A 25,557-nucleotide genomic window follows, 5' to 3' on the forward strand; every position below is an offset into this window, starting at 1 on the left:
ATTTTAGAAAGTATATAATAAACAAATGTGTTCAATAAAATCTTGAAATCATATGCTCTCCTAACCTACATTTGCCTCCTTCCATTTTGCCTTTCAAATAAGAACTAATATTGAATTTCTATAGTCTTAATTTATATGAAAAATCTATATGCCAGTCATATAAATTCATATAGCAATTATAATTACTTGAATGAAAATAATAAATATGTATAAAGAATAAATAAGTGCATGAAGGAAAAATATAGCAGTAGAAACTACTTTAAAATCAAATTCTAGGTAATATTTTAAGGAAAAAAAATAGAGTGGATTAAAATTATAGTTGATAGTGAAAATTGATGGCCCTGAAATAAAGTAGAGAAAATGAATATTTATAAAGTAATTACAAATAATTAATTTTATTTAAAAGACATCATTAGAAAGTTCTTATAGCATTATAATAGTCTCATAAGTAGCATAGGTGAATGGATTACTGCCTCCAAAGTAAACTTTCACTCCATAACATGTATCTCTGACACCACAAATTATGAAGTACCCTGGTTTCTTCTGAAGGCTTACCAAATTCTGTTTATCCTTCTCCTTATAAGGTAAATATTCTCAAGGAAAATAATCAACCATAATCCTGTTGTTTTTCTTTCCAGAGAGATAGCCACTTCATTAGTATATCCAATTTCACAACAAATCTGTACTATAGTAGGGGAAATAAAATGCTACTTTTTACAGGCTATATACTGGACTATTACTCTGCAGTCGTCTTTATATTTAACTTAAGTATTTAAATATGAAGAAATAATTTAATAAAATTTGAACACACATGTTAAGAAAAAGCCAAAGAGAATATGTAAATTGTGGATCTATTCTACTTTATGATGTTATATACACATTAAACTATCAACACAATTTTGCTAAATGAATAAGTAAATGAAAAATTAAATATTGAAAAATTCATTTCCAAGTAGATATGGTTTAGTTATCCAAATCCATCATATGTTCTCAATGCATTTATTTTTACTGAATTCTACATTCTTCAACTACAGATAATAATTTTTTACTTTAATATTCTTGACTTTGATATTATTTGAAAATTTTATAGCCAACCCTAATTCCTAATTTTTGTAGGAGAACAAGATACATAGGACACATACTGCTTAATGATTTCCATCTTTCTTATCTGGAAATAAGTAAATGGTGCTATAACTCCATTAGAGATTTCTATTACCATCTTTATCTGTATTTTAAGGACAATTCATTAAGAGCAATGATTCCCAACCAATGGCTTGTAGGTCTGAGGGTTAAGGCATATGAAGAATCCAAGAATGTACATGGAAACAAGGTTACACATCTTGGAAGAAGTGATTATTCCAGATCTACAAACACATGGATTATTTAAGCATCTTATGATTCATAGAATCACTTAATTAAATGCCTGTGTGTGCGTGTGTGTGTGTGTGTGTGTGTATTAATGAGTTAGAATACTATCTGGCATAAAGAAAACATCAATAAACCTTATCTAGTATTATTTTTCATTATTATTTAAAACAACTCACAATGTTGAAAAGGAAATGCAAATTATTAAATGTGTGGATAATATGTGAATTTTTGAAGAACTTTTATGAGAAACTTACATTTTAAGAACAAAATAAAATTTAATTTTATCCTATATACTGGTAAGAATGTATATTCGCAATAGAAAAACATGCAATATAAGCTATTTATATAAGCCAAGTATTAAAAGTATAATATATTACAAGTTTAATATATTCATTTCTGTTCTGGTAATTTTCTATGTGGTTTATTGATATTCTACTTGCAATAGCTAGAAAAGGCTGAATTTTTAGTTGATTTCCAATTGAGAAATTTAGGAGAAAGTAATATAACTGCAATATAAGTGTCCAGAAGCTTCAACTGATTTGAAAAAAATTACTACAAATTTCTAATTTAAGTTAATCTTATTTAGTAGCAGAAGGCTGATGTTTTAGAGGAGCCATGTTTGTGTCATAAACTCTAATATCACCTTCACTTCCAACATTTTTCAAGAAGAGTTCAATGTGTGATTCCAATATTTTCTGCTATAGAAAAAATGCCCAGATAAAAATGATATACTTTGAAATGACACTTTGATTCATTTTAATATTTGAACAGTTTAAAATTAAGAGGAATACAAAAAATTACAGTAATTTGAAAATCATCCTGCAAAGCTGAAGCTCCCCATATTCTTCTCCCTACTTCTATTTCAATTCCTGTCTAAAAATGAATCACATTTATCAATTAGATTTTTCTCTATTCCACATTTTAGTAATATTACTTTCTATATATCTAAAATAATCTTTTGATGGCTGTTACATAAGTTAAAGGTTTTTATCTATAGATACTTCATAAATATTAAATGCCATCCCATTGTTATTTTCCTCTTAACTAGTGAGGTATTTTTAATCAGAAGGAAAGGTTTTGTTTGCTCTATCATCTGTTTTTTTTTCTCAATTTACTCTGGGATTATATTTCTGTCGGAAAACTTGGAACTATGTGTAGTCAAATCTTTTGAATCTGTTGAGAATTGCTTTCTGCCCTAGTACGTGGTTGCTATCTTTCACAAATGTTCCATAAGGAGTTAAAAATAATGAATACCAATTATTTGTTGACAACAGGATGAATCCAAGTTATTATGTATTTTGTGAGTTATATATAGATGATTTGGTTGTTCTTGACAGAGATTTATTTTTGTTAATCCTGATACCTCCAATTGAATTATTTCATCACAGAGATTAGCAATCATGTCTACATAACATCTACTATAAAAGTATCTTGATGTTTCAGCCCTGCCATTTTTGGTATTCCCAATATGCCTTGCATAGCAGTTTTAGCTGAAGCAAATATATCATGGAAGAATTCAGCTAACCATATCCTCCATTCTAGTCAGAGATCTCCATTCTTTGTGCCTTTTTAGTCATGTTTCTCCATACATTTGATCAGTGATATAAAAGATTATATCCATATATATATTATTTTTATTTTTCTTATACTTTTTAGATTTGTTTTTTCTTCTGATAATATGGAAGTTATAAATTATATTTCCATTCCCTACTGCCTCCTTAAATTTCTAGCAAAAATAACTATATAGTTTTTTAACCATTATTGTGTTTTTATAACATTTTTGTGTTATCCTCTACACACCTATACCACTTAATTTGAATCCCCATTTCTCAACTTCACCATTATTGAATTTTGTGGGTAGAGTGGGACTATGTTGTAGGTAGGGGCTGGATGATCAGCAGTATCCCTGGCCTCAACCCACCACAAGCCATAGCACCTCTCCAGTCGTGAACAAACTGTCTCCTGGAGTGCAAAATCATCCCAGATTGACTATCACTGAATTAGAGGGTAAATAAAATTTGAAAGCTCCTACCTGGTTAATTTTGGATGGCAGGGGGAAAAAAAGGTAAAATTTGCAAGCCTATATATATCTAACCATCTTGTACAGTTAGCCTCTTAATTAACAGTTAGAGAAATCACAAGTCAACTATGTGTCTAATTCTTTGGAGTTATAGCTCTTGCAAAATTGTTTGACCATCACTTATTTTCACATATTCATAAAACTTTGGTTAAATAAAGCACTAATTAAAAGAAAAAAGAGGTTTTGGCCTTTAATTTCCTTCACTGAAAGAATTGCTGTGTCTACAAAGACTTAGACAGTCACTGGGGCCAAGCCAGATTCCCGTAGTGAAACAATTGACTTGGCATCACATTGACAACATATAAACAACAGTTTGTCAACAGGATTCACATTAGTGACAGAACACTTTTTGGCAAAACAGAGGCATCCTTTGGAGTACCATGGCAATAACAGCTACTAGCTTTCATTCAGGACCTCCCTCTGTGGACTACCAAACTAATTTAAAGATTATCAACATGACATGTATTTTAAAAAATAATTTTAAGAAAAAAAACCCAGCAGAACAGAATTTCTACTGAATAAAAATCCACCTCTAGCAGTTTGTTTAGTTGCTATAACCTATACATTCTGGGTAAGTGTTGAAAGTTTTGTGTTTTGTTTTGACATGATTATTTTCTTAAGTTAAAATATAATGGAATTTATTTGATAACTTAATTGGGGGAAATGTGTTTTTCCAAAGTTTATGATCATCATATTACAACTTACTCTGCTTTCAAAGTTAGTTCATAGAAACAAAATGAGAAAGAAGACAAAAGCAAAACTACATATTTATACAAGCACAATTTTTTTAAAAATAAGATTCATATTACCCTATGTAGATGTATGATTAAACTACTGATGTGACTCAGCACCAGGCAGAGCCAGAGGAATGAGAAGTTATGCTCCATTTGTTTACAATGTGTCAAAATGCATTCTACTGTCATGTATAACTAATGAGAACAAATAAAAATGTAAATAAAAATTTTAAAAAGATTCAAACAATGTTTTATAACATTCAAAAAAGAAAATAAGCTAAGACTCACTGGAAAACTTATAATTCTCAAAGAAAAATAATTCTAAAGTTTATGTTCAAGATAATTTAGACTTTAATAAATAACTATAATTTCAGCACCAAGACCATTTAATAACTAAAAATAGTTGTTTACAGAGTTGGGAATATCAACACCTGCATTTATGTCTGTGACTAAAATCTATTCCATGTGGACAAAGAATGGACTCTGCTCATATTTTCTATGCTTAATTAAGGTAACTATTGGTTAGAGAATTTTGAAAATATTTATTACTGCCCATACTTTTGCTCCTTTACCCAAAGTCAAACATATTGGAAATTGACAGGGCTAGTTAGGGAGACCATGAACAGAAATGTTCTTGAAGCAAAACCTGCTTGACCTAAAACTCACTAAAAAAATATTCAAAAATATATTTTAATATATATGCTCAGCTTTCTTCTGTTTATTTGTTGTTATTGATGGTGGTAGTCATGGTACGGGGGACTGAACTCAAGAGTGCCTGACCACTTCACCACATCCCCAGTCCTTTTTGTTTTTATTTATTTATTTATTTGGATATATGGACTCCATATTTATTTGGAGGAGGAGGAGGAGGGGAAGGAAGAAGAGAGAGGAGAGGAGAAGAGAGGAGAGGAGAGGAGAGGAGAGGAGAGGAGAGGAAAGGAGAAGAAAGAAACCAAAGCTGGAGAAAGCTGGAGGTGTCATAATAACTGACTTCAAAATATATTATAAAGCTAGAGTCATCAAAACAGCATGGTACTGGCATAAACAGAAAAATACACAAAGAAATAAAATATCAAGTCCAGAAATAAATCCATTCATTTACATTAAATTTATTTTTTGACAAGAATGCCAGGAACACACAACAGGGAAAGAACAATTTCATAAATAAATGGTTTGATACAACCACATGGCCACATGCTGAAAAACAAAATCATATTCTACCTCATATTATATGCAAAATCAACTAAGACTAGATTAAAGAGTTAAATGTAAGACTTGAAATTTTAAAACTACTGGAAGAAAAAATAAGAGAAATATATCCCTACATGGCATTGTTCTCAGAAATGATTTTATTTTGGATATGAACCCAAAAGCATAGGCAACGAAAGGAAAAATAGACACACAGGATAGCATCAAATTAAAAAAAAAACAACTCCTATATAGCCAAGAAAACAAAATAAAGAGATAGCTTATGTAATGGGAGAAAATAAATGCAGACCATCCATCTAATAAAGGGTTAATACCTAAAATATACAAAGAACTGGAACAGCAGTAGAAAATGAATAACCTGACTAAAAATGGGCAAACTATCTAAATAGACATTTCTCAAAAACATACAAATGAACAAAATGAAGTTTAACACCTCTAATCAAAGAGAACTTCAAATTAAAACCATATTCAGTTACCACTTCAAACCTATAAGAAAGGTGATCATTAACAAGATGAAAGATAACTGTTAGAATGTGGAGAAAAGGGATTCTTTGCGCACTGTTAATGAAATGTAAATTTGTACAGCCTTATGGAAAATAGTATGGAGGCTCATAAAAATAAAAATAGAATTACTATATGATTCATAAATCCCAATAGTGGGTATATATCCAAAGGGAATGAAGTCAATATGTCAAAAAGATACCTGGGCTAACATGTTCGTTTCAGCATTATTCTTAAAAGCCAAAATATAGGATCAACCTAAGTGTTCATTGACAGATGATTGGACAAAGAAGATGTGGAGCATATACACAATGAAATACTCTTCCTCTAGAAAAAAAGTGAGGTCTGTCATTAGTGACAACTTGGATGTACCTGGAGGACATGATATTAAGTGAAATAAGTCAGGCATGGAAAGACAAATAGTACACAATCTCAAATGAGTAATCTAGATTTTTGAACTCATAGAAATTGAGAACAGGATGGGAGTTACCAGAGGCTGAGGAAACATACACAGAGTTGGAGAGATTGATCAAAGGATACAAAATTTCACTTAAGTAGAATGAATAAGTTGAAGAGATCTGTTGTACAACAAGGTAACTATAGTTAATTGCAATGTATTCTATTCTTGAAAATTGCTGAGAAGATATTTTAAGTCTTCTCACTAGGAAAATGGTTATGTAAGTGAGGTAATGCATATATTTATTGTTCCAATTTAGTCATTCCACAAAGTATTTGTAGTTTAGAACATGTTGCACTTAAAGGAATATGCACAATTTTTGTCAACTAAATTAAAGACCTTGGAAGAGGGCCAATTATTATTATCAAATTTAGTTTATAATTATGACTTTAATTTAGCTGGCTGTACTTAGGAAAGGTTCTTAAAGGTAAAGGGGAACAGAAATGTACAGAGGCATGAAGGAGCATGCCAAGTTTAGAAAACTTCATGACTTTCTTGTGTAGATCAGCTGATATGTTAGATGTGGGCGCACTATGGAAAGCTGAAAGAAATGAGGAGTTGAAGGGTTTTTGTTTTGTTGTCGTACAAAGTAATTTAGATTTTACCTAGTTGGCATGGGTGGCCACCAAAGATTAAGAAAGGAACAGAACAAATCAGATATACATCTTAATTTTTTTGAATCACAGATCTAGTTTAAAAAATTAAGTCAGGACCTATAAAAATTTTATTATATAATAGAACAAATAACAAATAGATTAAAGAAATATTTGTGAAATTTTAATACATTCATGAAATACTTAAAAGAAAAATCAATCTAATAATTTACCACAAACAAAATACCAAATCCAATTAAAGAGGATAAATTTTAAGTGTTACAAATAGGTTTAAAAATTGAGCATAAAAATTTTAAAAAGTCATTCAATCTGCAACTTAAAAATGTAGACTTATCATACTAAAATACCTCATCTTTCCCACTGAAAAAATTTTCCAGACTAGTGTTCTAAAACTTGTGTTGACATCTGTGTGGCTTTAAGCTGCCATGAAAAGAGGGTTATGTAAAGGTTAGGTAAGATATTTAACGCTCCCTTAAAAAAAATATATGTGTTATTTATTTTCCACTTCTATGTCTGCATTTAAACAAAATAACATTTAAGGAATGCTCATCATGCTGTTAAAAAGAATCCCATCCTTATTTGGGTCTGTTGATTTAGGTTTAGATTTTAATAAATCTCAAATTTCCTTATGTATTCCCCTGATAGCCTAAACAGATGCTTAAATCATATTTTCCATAATTAACCCACTTACTTTCCTTTGTTTTTGATTCTTTTTTATTAATGATTCCTCTCTACAGCTTATGCTTTCTACTAAATCTATTCATAGGCAGGGTGCACAGGATAATCTTGGTCTTTGAAAAATGAAGCAACTGTATTACATTACCAAACAACAAAAATAATTTGATTGATTTTCTGTAGCCAGGTTTTCAAAATATTTCAAAGTCATATTATATGCTTTTAATCAATTCAGTGAAAGGTTAATATTTTGAAATATAAAGGCTCTATGAATTTCAACTGTTATTTTGAATAATAGATCCTTATTTCAAACAAAATACATTTCAAAGTTGTAGCATTTGGTAAATTATATGTGTTTAAATAAATATATTTAAGAAATATAGTACAGAAACATTTTAGAAACAAAATACCAAGTGATCTGAGAAATACATAAATATGCAAGTTGAAGAACCAATTATTTAAATATATTAAGAATTTAAAAGGGAAATATTTCATAATAGTCTCCATGCAAAAATTTAAGGTATCTAAACTGGTAGGGTGATGACATTATTTTAGAGTAGTTATTTAGCAGGTGAATGAATTTCATAATTAAAGACCTAAAAGCAATCATTATAAAATAATTCCCTGTCATCATCCCTGGAGAGAACATACTCATAGGTTTGGCTCATTTACTACATTTGTTCATTCAAAGATACATTTATTATGTACCCATGATGTTTGAAAAGAGAATGGCCAAGAGACTATGTTGTTTAGGTGAATGTCAGCAGGTAGGAATAAAACAGGGAACAATGCAGGCCCTTGCCCTCAAAATAGAAACTGTGGCAGGTACTAAGTGCTAATAAATGGGGTGAATTAAGAATCCCACCAGAATTAACTGCTGTTAATTGAAGTTCTTATCATATTATCAGACTTAAATTTTTTATTAGCCAAGATTTTATAACTTTCTACTAAATTTTCACGATCCTTTTGCTATGTATTACACAGAAAATTTAGATATTCATAAGTTCTTATAGTAAATATATTTTATTTAAAATCATTCAAATACATACAATCATATAAAACATACCAGCTAATAAATCCTAAATTATTACTGTCTCTATTTACATGCTGTCCCATTTTAAAAATCAAATAATGATCCCTTTACTTAGATATGCATGCATGCACATAGACACACACACACACACACACACACACCCCTAAACAAATGAGAAGAACTAAGCAATACTTTCTTTAAAGGGTATTAAAGAGAGTGGTTTCAATTAAATAACTCAATATTATATGTTCAAAATGTCAAGAAGAAAAGAATGAGTTTAATTCTTCTGATGGACAACCATTGACTAGTTGAGACTTGTTCATCAATAGTGAGATAGCAAAGTAAACATTTACCTAGTAACTAGTGCTTCCAACTTATTTGTTATATGTAACATTCATTATTTGTTCATACTTGTTTTATAATCTGTGTAATAATGAAAACTTGTTTTTAAAATACTATACAATGATGATTTCAGAAAACTGTATTTATTTTACATAGTATATAAGTTGCTTTCTAAGAAGAATGTGATATTGTATTTGAACAATGATAGACCACTTTGAAAAGATATGTGAGTTTTATAGAGTAAGAACATTTCAAGTGAGATTTTCCAGTCAAAATACATTTTCCATACCAAAAAGAGTAACTGAAAATAAACAGATTTTTTTTCTGAGAGGTATTTTTACATTTTACCACCTATTTGTCACAACATTCCACCTTAAAATAATATTTTTGACTTCTTACCTTAACTGACCCATTAACAGTCTTCTTCCCCAATTTCATGCTTCAGTGTGATCACTAACAAAACAGTCGGCATTTCATAGCTGGAAGGTAATAGCATTTCTGAATGACCTGAAATCCTTTGGAATTGTACCCTACCTGATTTTCAAGGGTGTTTAATCCATTTGTATGCTCCAAATTTTCCATTTGAATTTGCATCAGGTCATGTAATATCAGTTTCTTCTGTGTCACCTGATGTAGCAATAACTTTATATAATGTGACACCGTGTAATGTACAGCTTTAAAATGTCCTTTTGCTTTTTCTTTTTCTACTGGAGTGGGATCTATCAACTGCTGCCATCTCTCCTATGCCACTGATCTATTTAATGGGTGTAACTACTAAATAAAAAAAAAACTGGCTAGTTCTGAGAATTTCCATATAATAATAATATACATACTCATCTTTCTAATTAGACATACCACTTTATACTGTGAGTGCAGTTTTTGAATGTAATATCATAAAGAAGCTAAATATATCAAAACAATAAGAAATAAATTAGTAATATTTTCTTCTTTTTTTTCTTCTCTCATCTTTGGGAATTGTCATGTTGAAAGTCGAGTAAGCAATATCACTATGTGTCATTAAATTTCATTTATAAATTTAATTTATACACTCATTGAGAAGTTAATCCTGAGGACAGCATTGTTCCTGACTGATATTTGGCTGGAAAATTATTATGAATTGCATTTCTAAAGCCAGACTTCTCTATCTATCTTGATCTATAAACAATGTCTCATGAACCAAATCTGGCTCAGACTATTTATTTATAAATAAAAGTTTATTGTAACACAGTTATAACTATTCTTTTTTAATGACAGAGTCCACTAGTTGTCATAAATACTATATGACCTACAATGCACAAAATATTTGCTATCTGGCCCTTTACAGAAAAGGTTTATTGACCTCTATTCTAGATCATGTGTGAACTAGGAACTATCCATTGCACAATGCTAAATCATACACTATCATGTAAGAATTTTCTGTAAGGATGTCATAATTTTTTAAAAACTGAATAAATATACTAAAATACTAAACAAAACAAGTTTTCTTGTCAGCTCCAGAAAGTAGAATCATCCCTCTAGTTGATGTGATTTTGTTTCTTATAAAGGTGTGACTTACCATTGTTTTTTAAGTCGAAAGCAAGGATTTGGAAAGAGTGCTGCACTTATTTCTAAGAAGAGTTGGCAAAATACTTTGGTTAGAACCTACTCTGAGGAGTGAGGCTTACCTGCTTCTAGTTCAATCAAAGAAGTCTTAAAGTAAAACTGAATGAAGAACAAGTTTTACTTGGAAAAGAATCAAAAGCTATGTCTAGCACACTTTGTGGTTCTCCAGAGATCCCAACTGCAGTTCAACAAACTGGTCACCTACAGCAAGTTGGATTTTGTAAGACAATCTGGAACCAACTGACTTTATAGTGCTATAGGAACTTATGTGCATCATATGCCCTGACCTCAATGAGGAGAAATTTACAGGCTTCTCTTTGTCAAAAGACAGCTTATAAAGAGTTTTATAGACTATGGCATGGTACTGGATTCATGGATGCATGAGCCCATCAATAAAGAACAGTAAATAGTTTTGTTAAGAGCAGCCTACAAGGAAGATTAGAGATACAATCCCACCAAGGGACAATGGTGAATAAACCTCCTGGAAAGGACCTTTACCAGTGGGTAAAAAAGAAGTAGATGCCAGTTTCCAGAAACTATGCATGATTTGATATGGAAATGGAATTTTTTCTTTGTTAATTTTTGATATCTAAATGCTATTTTTTAAAGTCTCCCTTTGAGGAAGAATAAATACCATTTTCTACTAAAACCAATAATCACCCAGAAGGTACTGATACCTGTTGTAACCAGACTAACTTGCTGAGCAGCTTCTCTAATAGGTATTTTGTTTTTACATATTAAGGTGGGAGATGTGTTAGTTGACTTTGTGTTGTTGTGACAAAAATACCCGAGAAAATCAACTGAAAGGAAGATTTATTTTGGTTCACAGGATTTATTTTGTCCATGATTCCTTGGCTTCATCATTTCTGTGGCTATGGTGAGGCAGAGCACTAAGTTGGGGAACACATGGTAGAGAAAAGATTCATGGTAGCCAGGAAGCAGAGAGAAAGAGAGACAGAGGGTAATGGGGGGAGAGAGAGGGAGAGAGAGAGAGAGAGAGAGAGATCATTTATATAACAAGACCTCAATCCCCAAAACCCTTTGTTATGAATAAATCAATGGATTAATACATTCATGAGGTCAGAGTCCTCATGATCCAATTACTTCTCAAATGTCTTATGTCTGAACACTGCTACTTTACAGACCAGTCAGAACCAAACTATAGCTGGAAGTAAATACCTGAATATCAAGTAAATATCTCAATATCAAATACCAGTACATACTTGAATATCACCCCTGACTGTTAGTGACTTGAAACACCCTTGGAGTTCTGCCTCCATGCCTCCTCATCTTTTCTCCTGAGACACTTCAGTTTGGGTCTAATTATAGGAAATATAATTTATTGTCAATAATGTACCTTGATTAGCTGATACATAGGTTGTTTCAAGGGAAATAAGAACTGAACTGCCCATATTCCTGCAGAAATTGTTACTGTATACTTAGAGTTTTCTAATGCATCTGGCAATTTTTCATTGTGGAATTAACAGGGCCGGGGAAAAAATTCAGTCATTAAACTTGAATTTGCATCTGAGACCTTTAAGGACACTACATTTTCAAACTAGTCCTGAGATAACAAGGGACAGAGAGAGCTCGGGCATTTAATTCCCCTTTTCTTCTGCCATCACTTTACTATTACAATAATGTGGGCACAGGATGATACACATAGAAAAAGTACTAGGGACTCCAAAACTGTACAGAGACCATTCTTGCTGTAGTTTTATCAAATTTAAATGACAAACTTAAAAAGTGTCTTTTGAGCATCCTACCAGATGCACACAAGGCATTATATTCAAAGAAGAATCACCATAAAGAATCCTGTCAGATGTATTCTTTGAGTGCACTTTAGATATATATAACATGAAGCTGAGAAGCTCATAAAACTGAGTTTTTTCTACAAGAAACATCTGGAACTTTAAATCCTCTAAATGTAGTTTTCGTGAATAGTAGTTCTCAGGTGCAATTTACTGCTCCTTTTACCTTAAATGCATAAGATAATATGACCTCTAGAATCTGATAGCATTGAAGACAGTACCAGTTTGTTTGCATGGATTTCCCAAAACAAAATTTCTCCTTTGTCAAAAATGTTCTATCTTTAAAGTGTATTTCTCCACTTTTTTTTCATTCCTGCATATATCATTTTCATATTTTTTAATAGAGTAGCAAAAGTGCAGAATAAAATATTATTGTACCATCATCTACAACATGTGCCAAACTACCCTGGATACTCTAGCAATTGTTTGGGATTCAGATACAGGAATATAACAACTCTGAAGGATCAAGAGTAGCATTAGTGCTTTCCTTCTAGGGAATGCACTAAAGAGCTTCAGAAGCACTCCCTCATGGCAGAGGACCAAAATACAGTGTCTATAGAACAGAGCTGGAAGTGCTTTTGCACTACATGGGAATATACACATTGTCTGCAACACTCAAGAGAATGCCATTTATCCAAGTTTTACATTTAGCGTGGGCAAAAAAGCATTCAAAGCTTTTTTGAGCTCATTCAAAGGTGCTCAAGTTGCAATGGCCACCTTGAGAGTTAACCTGCACTCTCTCCTGAGGCACTACCAGAGATTTGGGAAGCACAAGTGGCCATAATTGTCATTTTTACTGGCAATTCAGTTGGGTAACATTATATTCCAAAGTAGCATCAAATAAGACAATTAATTTTTAACATAAGAATAACTTTCATATAAATTATTTTGGAAAATTTTAACAAAATGAGTCTTTAAAAACTGTATATTATCAGTGTTTCTACAGTTTTTACAATAGGCATTTATTCATCAGATAATGAGTTAAATTTTTTTCTTCATTTATTTCTGCGGTGCTAGGAATTGAACTCAAGACCTTGTGCATGCTACACCACTACTCTACCACTGAGTTGCACCCTGAGCTAAATTTAAACCATCTTTTAAACTGAAAAGTACTTTAAAGCTGCAAGATGCTTTCAATCACCTTGCAATAATTCTAGATTTCCCATGATGATATGACTTGGCCTACTGTAAACTTGCTGGTAACATTTAATGCATTTGATGATCCCAATCCATGATCTAAATGGTGCAGTTATTATGGTATCATGTTGGAGTACTAAAATAAGTTTCAGGAGAAAAAAGGATTTATATTGTATCTGTCATGGTTCTGACAGAGACCCAATCGTACTGCTCAATGTGGTAATTGAGAAAAGTTTAGGGAAGTGTTTTTTTTTGTTGTTGTTGTTGTTGTTGTTTTTTGTTGTTGTTTCTAACCAAGGAGTGAACAACCTTATATGAAACCAGCAAAAGAAGGTAATGTATTCTCAGGATACTAGTAGAGTGCTGTTGCCAACTCAGGCCTAAAGGGCAAAGGGGGGAAGCAGATACTACTCCTCAGGAGAGCATCACACAGAACTTTGAGAAAGGAATGCATTTGCTGCCAATTTAAGGTTTGATGAGAGGGTGTTGTGGGAGTAAAACCCTAACTTCCTTTAACTTTCCTCTTCCAATCTTTTCCCTGTACGTACTATCAGTTGAAACCAATCTGAGGCCAGAGGGTAAGAGATCCCATTAATGAAGTTCATAAATGTCAGTTGCTGCAGGCATAGAGCAAGTTGGTTCTGGCAGGGTAAATAAAGAATTAAAAAGAGAGAGAGAGAGAGAACCAAATTTAGAATTAGGTGAATTTCTGAAATGACTTTTCTATGTTGATATCAAAGCGTTTGCTTAAAAAGATGAAATTCATTGATATGGATGAGGCTCATTCATTAATTTATTCAGCAGAGCTTTAGTGAATACTTACTATATGTTCTGTTCTTAGCACTTAGTAAATAATTTGATATTTGATAAAAGTATACTCCTCAAGGATTTTATCTGAAATATACATGTGAAGCATCAACTATTACAAACTCATGCTATAAGAACATACACATGAGGGAGGAGAAGGAACTAAACAGAGGCTTCCAAGTGGAAACACAGCATGAGTCAAGTGTTATGGAAGAATAGTTTTAGACAAGACAATGGGAGAGTGGGAGAAATGATCTCACAGGTACAGTGAGTCAAATGTGCAAAAATATTGGAGCTCAAGGAAATCTCTTTCAGGAAACTTGAACTTTAAAGGTTTTTCTGGAAGGAAGCAAAAAACCTGGGACTAACACATCAGGTCTGGATCATGGAGGTACTTTATCTGATATACCAGGAGTTATGATTTAATCCTGAAATGGATGAGGAACCAAGTAAAAATTATAATCAAGGGAAAGGCCTGGAGATATTTACATTTATGAGACATGTGGCAGTTGTGTGCAAGATACATGGGAAGGGTGAGAAGGTAAAACTCAGTAATAGAGTACTATGACATCCACAAGGTAAGTGTTAGAATTTGCATTAAATATATTCTTCCATATAAAGAGATTTATTATAAGAAATTGACTCACATGATTATGTAGGCTGTCAAGTCCCGAGATCTGTAGTCTACAAACAAGAGGCCCAGGACATCTGATGATTTGCTTCCAGTCCATGTTTGAAGTTTTGAGATGCAGAAGAATTGATGGTGTAAGTTCCAGTCTGGAGGCAAGTAATGTCAAGATCCAGGGCAAAGCTGGCATGATAGCACATGCCTGTAATCCCAGCTATTCAGGAGTTTGAGCCAACAGGATCACAAGTTCAAGGTCAACCTGGACAATTCAGACCCTATTTTGAAACAAAATTACAAAGGACTGGGAGTGTAGCTCCCTGAAACAGCATTTGCATAGCATATGCAATTGCAAGACCCTGGGAAAATTCAACAACAACAAAGGCAAAACAATAACAATAAAAACAACAACAACAACAACAACACAAAACAAAACAATGCAGGACAAGTGGTTGTTTCAATTCAAATCTGAACACAGGAAAAAAAAATATTATCCTAGTTTAAGGAAAATTCCTCTTATTAGAGGGAGTGCCAGCCATTTTGTTCTTTTCAGGCTTCTAGGTGGTCGGATGGGAGCACCCACATTAGGGAAGCAATCCACTTTCATCAATCTTCCAATTCAAATATTAATCTAGAAATGCTTTCACAGAAACAGGCAGAATAAGGTTTGACCAAATGTCTTGGCATCTCATAATCCAATCAGATTGACACATAAAATTAACCACTATAGTTTTTTGTCTGTATGTGTTTTTCTTTTTTTGGGGGGTGTTAACTGGGAATTGAATTTAGGGGCCCTCAAACACTGAGTCACATCCCCAGTCCTGTTTTACATTTTATTTATTTATTTATTTATTTATTTATTTATTTTTTTATTGTTGGTTGTTCAAAACATTACAAATTTCTTGATATATCATATTTCACACTTTGATTCAAGTGGGTTATGAACTCCCATTTTTACCCCATATACAGATTGCAGAATCACATCAGTTACACATCCATTGATTTACATATTGCCATACTAGTGTCTGTTGTGTTCTGCTGACTTTCCTATCCTCTACTTTTACATTTTATTTAGAGACAGCGTCTCACTGAGTTGCTTATGGCCTCACCATTGCTGAAGCTGGCTCTGAACTTGCAATCCTCCTGTCTCTGCCTCTGGAGCCACTGGGATTACAGGTGTGCACCACTGCGCCTGGCTAACCACTACAGTTTTGAATTCAGAAGTGTGCAATATAAAATGGAGATCAAATGGCTCTCAGAGATGTTGATTAAGCAGGATGCCAAAACACCTATTTTGCAGACCTAGGTAAAGTGTTATGTCACTAAACTCTGTGAGACACATTGTAGGAGAATCAAATATAGGAAAGTTCAGACTTTGGAAAGTTTGAGGCAGTGCCTGTGAGGCACCAGCACCCTAGAGAGAGTTTACAGTAAAATAAATATGGACTATACATGGATATCATAAACCTCCTGACAAATAAATTTCATATACACATTGTTATTATATCCAGATTACAACACTCAATAAAGACTAATTTCATATGGTCAAATATAAGAGAATTTCAGCACTAAGATAAACTAGCCTTCCCTTAAAAAAATAGGTAAAATAAAAGTCTAGTAATAATGTATGTGTGTGTTTATTATATGAGGTACTAAAGAAGCTTAGTTCAGTACTTAGGTGTTACAATTTTTCAGTTTTCTGTTATCTTTTTACACATGTATTTGAAAACAATAGTAATGACATTATTTTGAAAGATAATTAATTTAGGTAAGTAGTAGTTCAATAAAATATTATTAAAAGAACTCTCCCATTACCTTTGATTACAAACTGCTTGTGCTTGTGTAGATATAATTTCCACAGCTGGACCTCACTACATATATAATTCATATATTTTAACATATCATAATTGCGTTTTATTAAGCACAATCATTACTTAGTTTTCTTGTGTAAAGCTATCTCTGTTTGAATAGATGCTGTGTTAACATAACAACAAATGAGTAAGTTCAATATTATTTGCAAAATCCTAGGAAAGCAAATCAATATCAGTTGCTTTTCCAATACTTAATTGTGAAAGGAATCATAGCTATAAGGCTCTACAGCTTCCTCCAGACACTCCTCTTGCTCCTTCAGCCTTCATCATGTTCACCTCCAGCTTGGTTCCTATAGAATACTCTTGTTTCCAAACACTCTTGTTTCCAGATACCTCCAGGACATGCTCTATTCCAAAAATGTGTCATCTCTACTAACTGTTTCATGTGTTTGTTTTAATGGGAATGCAGAAAACAGTTGGCAATTTTCTTGGGGTCAGGGACGTGATCCCCAAAGTTGAGCTCATAGACCCTGGCATCCATACCGGTTATGTATTTTACTCTACATATGGGTAGATTATTTATCCTGAATCTTACAAAAGAAGACTGAAAGTAAAAGATGATAATGTTTTATGTAAATTGTTGCCAGGTAACTTAAAAATGGACCTGCAAATTAAATCAGAATTTTATAAAAGAGAGAAATAATCTTACTATCTTGAAACTAATCAAGCATAATGTATGGCAAGATTCTAAAGAGAATTCATGACTTAGCTGCTAATTAGATTAAAATTCACATCATATGTGTATGTGAAAATCATTTAAAAGGTAAGACATATAAAATTTCAACTTCTTTATAGTAAATTTTAAAGGTTTTCCCTAGAAAAATAATAAACTCTACCCACACCATTTTTTTCTCTTTATAAAAATATTTGAGTGAGTCTATGTACAACTAATAAACATGTTTTATGCATTTCCTTTATACTTTTTATGTTTATATATTAATTTTTTATTTTATTAATTCTTTTTAGTTATACATAACTTTAGGATTCATTTTGATATAATTATAAAAGCATGGAATATAATTTGCTTTAATTCAGTCCCTAATACTTCCCCTTTCTCTTCCTTCCTCCCTCCAGGTTCCCCCCTCTCTACTCTATTGAGTTGATGTATTTTCTTTTTTTTTTTAAGTTCTTATATAAGTATGTTTTTATTTATTTATTTATTTATTTATTTATTTATTTATTTTTTATTGGTTGTTCAAAACATTACAAAGCTCTTGACATATCATATTTCATACATTTGATTCAGGTGGGTTTTGAACTCCCAATTTTACCCCAAATACAGATTGCAGAATCACGACGGTTACACATCTACATTTTTACACAATGCCCTATTAGTAACTGTTGTATTCTGCTACCTTTAGGAGAGAAATGAATTACAGTAGATGGGGTAGAGAGAGAAGAGGGGAGTTGATGTATTTTCATAGATATTTATCAGTCTAAAGCATCTACATCCTTCTCAATTTGTTGCAAAGTAAAAGTGTGTATATAGTTTCACTTTCAATTTTCTTCAATAGTTAAAAAAAATGAAAGAAGTGAAGGTTAGGAATTAAGGCAAACTTCAGGTCCCATATATGCAGATAACTGTTCCTGGTTTTCAAACTTCTTCAGCTTAACCAGGACTGATACTTGAATTTCATAGATGAGTATTCCACCAATAACCAAAAGAATACATTAAAATTACATAATTTGTCATAATTGAATTAAAATTTAATAAACAAATATATTCTTATTTTGTTGATATTTTGAAGTAAAATTCAAATTTTTAAACAGCAAGGTAGTTATGATTCATTCTTCCTCCAATATTGTAGGATCTTTTTCAAAGGTGAATTTCAGGATAAGGAAGACCATTTTTCACACCTGAACTGTTTTGTTGTTATTTATGGAAACATTATTTTCAAATAGAATACATGATGTAAAGTTTTAAGTATGAATATTTAGGTAGTAGTATAGAACCTACACCAGTTTCACTAATCTTCACTCATTAATTAATCCAATCCTTGCTGTCTTGTCAAAGTTCAATAAAAAATAAATAAAGCTCACCTTCTCTGGAAAGACCTCATTTGTTTTTCTATTTTTTTTTTCTGATATTCCCCCCTCCTTACCTACAAGAATGATAGGGGGAAAAAGAAAGAAAGAAAGAAAAGAAAAGATCAGATCACAGTGTGATGCAACTGGTATGTATAAAAAAGCTCTTGACTGGCATTTTTCCATCAGCAGTTTCCCTGCTGGCCAGCTTCTGAGTCTCTCCCACTCCCATTCCCCTCAGGTAGCTGGCTGCTAGATGTTTACTGATCAATTTGCATCCAATGTTCTCCTAGCAACCACCACTAGAATGGGATTAGATACTTTTGTAAAAGACTGTTTTCTGTAAAAGAAGCTTAGATATTCCAAAATATCACAGAAACTAACAGTCTTTAAGCAAAAACTACAGATTCTTTTACACATTTAAAAGCAAGTTTAGTCAATAGCTTTTAATTGTTGTTTTCACGTGGGGAAAATCAGTCATTTTTCTATTTCAAAATTTTGGATACACTCCCATTAAAAATGCAGTTAATCTTGGGATTGGGGTTGTGGCTCAGTGGGAGAGCTCTTGCCTTGCATGTGTGAGGCCCTGGGTTTGATCCTCAACACCACATATAAATAAACAAATAAAATAAAGGTATTGTGTCCATCTAAAACTAAAAAAGTATTTTTAAAAATGCAGTTAATCTTAAAAATACAGTAATTTACCTTATGTACTTGAAATAAATCCACAAAGAATTCATGCCATTTTTGTCAGTAGAAGACATAGAAAACAAATAGATCTGCTTTTTAATGGCCAGTTCAATTGTACACAGACTGTGGTAAATATTCTTATAAAACATATGATTAATTTTCATTTTTTTGCACAAACAATATGAAACCCAAGTTTCAATGATGATTTATTTTAACGGAAAAGTAAACGTGCATATTATTTCTCAGCCTCTCAAAAAGCATTATTATGGCACCAATTATGTATAAACCTCCATAATAATTTATAATATCAAAGTAATATTTGATGATAAGAGCAGACATAAGAGAAAATATCACATGCATAACAAGTCATCTCTAATAACATTAAATAAACTGACCAACAGAACATGATGATTATCTTAGCAGCTCTCTGAAATGAGAGGAGGAAATATATTTTATTATGCCCCATTAAGATTTTAATCTTGCAGAGAGCAATACTAGAGCAGAAAGTAAGATATTTTAGTAAGATCAATAACAGTTATTAGGTTTTAAAGTTATTAAGTTTAAAAGTGATAATCTTGAGGCAGGGAAACATTTTATAATTTCAAAAAAAAAGATTCAAAAATAAAAACCTATAGTTTAATCACTTGGTAGAGATAATAGAATATTTTTCCCAGAGGAAAGAATAAAGCAGAATATCCTTTATACAAAAATGCATTACCAATTCAGCTGTGATGGCTATCACACCTAGAATATTAGAAGAGTGCCATTTCCACACCTTTCCTTTTCCACTAACAGTTGATTGTTTTCTATGTAGACATTTCTTGAGTCTCACAAGTGCTTTTAAGGATTCTAAAATGTATACACTACCTACTCATTTCAAGATTCAAAACTTTTTAGACTGGCAGCATATTGGTAATCTTATTCAAATTTTAGATATTACATCTATAGATACTATGACATTTTAGCATATTTATAGAAGATTACAGAACAAATGATCTTCTAGGTGTTATTTATTGAAGTCCTGCTCTATATCATATACATATACTTCTAGTCATTTCATTTTTTATTTTACTACTACTGCTCTTATTATATTATGTTGGTACTGGGGATTGAACCCAGGCGTCTTTACCACTGTGCTACATCTCCAGCCCTTTTTTTATTTTTATTTTTTTATTCTGAGACAGCATCTAACAAAGTTGTGGAGGCTGGCCTTGAACTTGTGATCCTCCTGCATCAGTCTTAGGATTCACTAGGATTATAGAATTGTGCCACTATACCTGACTGCTGCCAGTCTTTTAAGTAGAATATCTCAATGATTTTAGAAATATTATTACATATGTTCAATGATGTCACCCACATTTTGAAGAGTACATCATTAAGAAATATGAGCTAAGAGTGTACTTTCAAAACATTGGCAGAAAAATAATAGCAGAAACTGTTATAAGAAGATGTGATACCGAAGGATAAAATGATTTTTATATATACTCTTTGTATCAAAAAGAAAAGGCAAAATTGAGAGCTAATGCTTTACGGAGCTCAATATGATGTTCTTTCTAAAGATGGAAGAGGGAAATGACACCTAGAGGGAATAGTAAAAGGAGTGAGACATAATAAATACTAAAATAAATTCTGAAAACTGTGCTGCAATATCAATAACTTGAAAACACGTAAGAATCTGAGAGACAAAAATAAGCAGCAACTATTGCCTTACGTGTTTATGAACATGCGAAAGAGCAGAAGAAAAAAAAATTATGTGCTGTGTCCTCTGAGTGGTAGGGAATCAGTGGATAGAAAAAGTAAATACCTTTAAAACAAGACATCCTGCCACTGTCCCAAACTCACTAGCACAAATGTGTCTCAATTTTACCAAAAAGTCTATAGAATGTTAATCTAATTTTATTTTGTAAGACACTAAACAAGTTTTTACATTAAAATATTTTTTCCTTGTACACTCCAATTATAGTCAGAGCAGCTATTACCTAAGGGTAAGTGGCTGATAAAGGAGCCCTACCTGGGTAGGGCCAAAGAAAGCCTTCTCACTGAAATATTATCATGAACACCAGGAACTCCAGAGCTCTCTATTCCAACTCAAGGCAGCTTTCTACTCCAACTCCTTCCTCATCCTCCGATCTCTACCCCAGCTACTGCTATCATCCTTGTTATACTTAGCACCCAAATTAGTGACTCTTGACTTCCCCTAATTCCATATATCAACTTTTATTCTATACTTATTTACATAATTTGTGTAAACTCCTGAGTGCCAATACACTGAAGGGTCAAGAAATAGCTCTATTTTTAAATACTAAATTCTAAAACCCTATTATCTGCTTACAGTTCTGCATCCTTTGTATCTTCCTCTGGATTGTCTCAGGTATACCCAGACTTCCATCTCATTGAGGTTTCTGCTTCCAAACCACCCTTTTCTTGTAGTACATTGGTTTACTCTTGGATTCACTACTCTTTACAACCTGTTCAACCACTCTCAACCCTCTAGCCTAGATCCTAAAGCCAAAGAAATCAACTCAACACTTTCTGCTATTTCTACTTCTGCTTGTTTATGGGATATATTATTTTGACAAGCATATTCACTAGGGGTTAGGACTGTATCTCAGTGGAAAAGTGTATGCTTAGCAAAGACCCTGGGTTCAACATCCAGCAGTATTCCCCCAGAGAAAAGCACACTAGATAACTTCTGCCCAGCCTGTGTGGCCTTGACCTTCCTTTATCAGTCATTGCTTAGCTTAGCTGTCAATGGTTTTCTTTTCCTTAAAGTGGCCTTCCTCAAATGTTTTATGTAGAGGTAACCCAGCAAATGCCCAATTAACATTTGAACCTTTGAAAAACAAACAAAAAGCCTGATTTATAGCATTTTCTGATTGTCAGGCTGTACATGTCTCTGTTATGACTAATTCCAAGCCACTGACCTAATATCACAACACAGAATGGGAAAGCAGTGCACAGAAGGTAACACAGCTTTATGTGTCACTTCCACCAGATACTATCTTGTATTTATTCTCAGACACAAAACACATGATCTCAAGGGTATAATTAATAAAAAAAAATATAGAAAATCATTGGGAAGTCATGATTCATGAGTATTTAGTACCTTCTCCTAATTTAACTGTGAATTCATGCAATTTACATTTCAGTCAAGGCCATACTTAATAAGTGGCCTGACCAAATCCTTAAAATTTAGCAATCAGCTCTTAGAAGACTATGTGCACAACTTTCTGTACATCATAGTCTTTGCCTCACCATAAACTTTCATATCTCTCAGCCAATGATCCTATTGAAACACTCTCAAGAGCTGTCATTAATGAAATTTAAAACATTCTTTGACCCTGACTATGTGTTTATTTAGCCACATGATCTTTAAACCTTACATATAATTTTTATCAGAATTTCCATAAAAAGAAGAATCCTTCTGAGTAGTTTCTAAACCCTTTTCCTCATTCCTGATTTTCCTGAAATTTGATGATTTTGCTTTGGGCAAAAGACATAAGGACTATATAGCACAGGCTTATATGAATGCAAAATGTCAGAAAGATCACATAAAATGCCAGCAAAAATTGGAGAGTAGGAAGGCAATGCCAATGTAGAGAGCAATCAAGCAGTTTGTAAAAAGTTAAACGTCTGAATACACTATTATTAACTAATATTTCTGAATAGATCAGGGCCACAGTATACTTCTGTCTAGTTTATATATTGTACAACTTGGGGAAGAAGTGGAAAATCTTTCACATAGAGCAATACGAGGATATACTACATACGAAAGTATTTGAGTTTTACACATGTAAAAAGTACAAAAATGTTGTTATATTAATAACTAATAAGAAGATAAAATGAATATATGGAAAACATTTTGTTATCACTACATATAATGAATTAAAATACATGTTATAAATAATTTTAATAAAAGGTGAAATAACAGAGATTTTTTAATTTCAAATCAATGTTTTCAATGTCAGTCATCTATTATGTTTGCAAATCCTTAAAAAAATGTGTGGAGGCAAAAACAACCAGATATGTCATACATAAAATCATTGCTATCTTATATTGTTTCTTAAATAATTTTGTTTTGACCTGTCAGTGAGAATTTTTCCCTGACCTCTCATAATTCAATATCCTGAATCCAGAAAAATGGCTGTTTCCATCTGTTCCACTTAGAGTGATCAATACTTTGTTAAGTTCATGCATAATAATGTATATGTATCCCTCAGAACGTGCCTTGCCAGTTGTTTGGTATATAATTTTGTCCAAGATCAAGGCCTTGACAGAAGGGTATGTACATTTCCATTTTATTTTACAGGGGATCTGGGAATGCTGACTATCCACTTTCTACTTTTCCCCCATATTATTGCTTTATAAAGGGAAGCATTCTGCCACAGTGAAATAGACATGTGTTTCAGAAAATTCTCCCTTTAGGCCCAAACATGGGCTAACTTCAATAAATGCAAGTGGCATAGTTTACAGAATTGGTTTCTCACTAAGTACTTAGTTGAATCAGCTTTTTAGATGCCTTCAGATTTTTAAGAGAAGCAAAAGAAAAAACATTCTTCCAGCATTGAGAAAACACTTTACCACAGATAATTGTCTCATTTAATTTGCATTCCAATGCATACCAAACTGAAAAATAACAGTACTCAGGAGGCCAACCCTATGGAAGACTTGCAACCAAGTAATAAAGTAATAGAAGAGATGCAGAGAGGAAGCCGAGTGGGGAAGAATGACTCAGTGAAGTCAATGCTTGGTTGCAAATTCCCTAGTTCAATTTTTCAACTTTTCTTCCTGTTTTACTACCAGCTCCTCTTCTTTCAGGAAAAAAAAAAAAAAGGAAAGGAGAAAAATTTCAGACAGGCTAAGATATCAGCCGACAAACCTCATTATTGATGGCGTCAGGTGGTAGATCAATGCTGGAGGAAAATCAATGGTAAAAATATTTTTCAGTGGTGCATACAGATGAAGAGCCTCAGCAGCATTTCTTGATGGAAACTACAAAAATCTGCAGCCACCCCTGAGAGTCACTGTTTCACAGAAGACAAGAACTTATCTGGTGCTTTAGGGATACTAATTTGCCCCTGTATGTTTTCCCATTTTGTAGAATCTGTAACTATTTGCTACAAAAAGCCAAGGCAAAACAAGGTGGTGGGGCCGGGGCAAAGAAGGGAGGAAAAGAATGGAGAAAAGAAGACAGACTTGGAGAAAATAAGATGCAATTTGAAAATAAGATGCAATTTCTTATGTAGTGATTTGTTTTTGTGGTTATTTACTACATATATGTATCCATTTAATAAATTTAAATACTGAAAAAGTTTAAGAGTTGGAAGGCATTCCTAAACTGAGAAAATACATAAATTTCTCACTGGAAGACAGCATATGAAAATAATTTTTATTCCGTAGACTGATAGAGTACCATGCCAAAGGATGTTTATTTTAAAAAGGAAATATAATGTAGGGGCAATTTTGAAGACTCACCCTGATTTACAGTCTCTGGTCCCCAAACTATCTTATATTGCCTGATAATTTTCTTGCTGTTACTGAATGATTAAATCAGACTACTCTCCTTTCTCAAAGATTGTGCATATTTTAAAGTGCCTAGAACAAATTATTCCTGGGTGAAGTAAGGAGTTGTTGAAATCTAACCAGAGTTAGGTTTGCTTTGAAGAGAGAAGGACAATTTTAGTTAGGATGGTCAAAGAAAGCACTGGTTAAAATATAACATGTGAACCAAGCCAAGAAGTAAGCCAAGTAAGAAGTAACATCTTGCAGATATATTGCCTATAAATGTAAAAGCCCTGAGCTAGGAGTGTATGCAAGAGACAAGGAAGCAACATCAAAGGGCCTAAAAATCCAAGGGCTGATATCCATACTTTCTCTAATACCTCCTATTCAGGGGTACCCATTGGGAAATCTCAGTGGCTCTTTAATGTATTTCTAGAACACTAGCCTATTGCCTCTTCTTCTCCTACTGCCCTG

At 32.6% G+C, this 25,557-nt stretch overlaps 1 long non-coding RNA gene across 1 annotated transcript in view; it reads right to left on the bottom strand.

The window, feature by feature from the left end:
• Positions 1-18,969, bottom strand: part of LOC124082976 (uncharacterized) — a 196,131-nt gene extending 177,162 nt beyond the window's left edge. The window contains exons 1-2 of the long non-coding RNA XR_006848576.2: positions 18,907-18,969; positions 15,018-15,273 (exon numbers count right to left, since the gene is read on the bottom strand). This is a non-coding gene — a long non-coding RNA (uncharacterized LOC124082976). The remainder of the gene's footprint in view (positions 1-15,017; positions 15,274-18,906) is intronic.
• Positions 18,970-25,557: the final 6,588 nt, after the last annotated feature.

Source organism: Marmota monax, unplaced genomic scaffold, assembly GCF_021218885.2.
Source record: "Marmota monax isolate L192 unplaced genomic scaffold, Marmota_monax_Labrador192_F-V1.1 WCK01_AAM20220418_F8-fsc00013, whole genome shotgun sequence".
Classification (NCBI taxonomy): Eukaryota; Metazoa; Chordata; class Mammalia; order Rodentia; family Sciuridae; genus Marmota; species Marmota monax.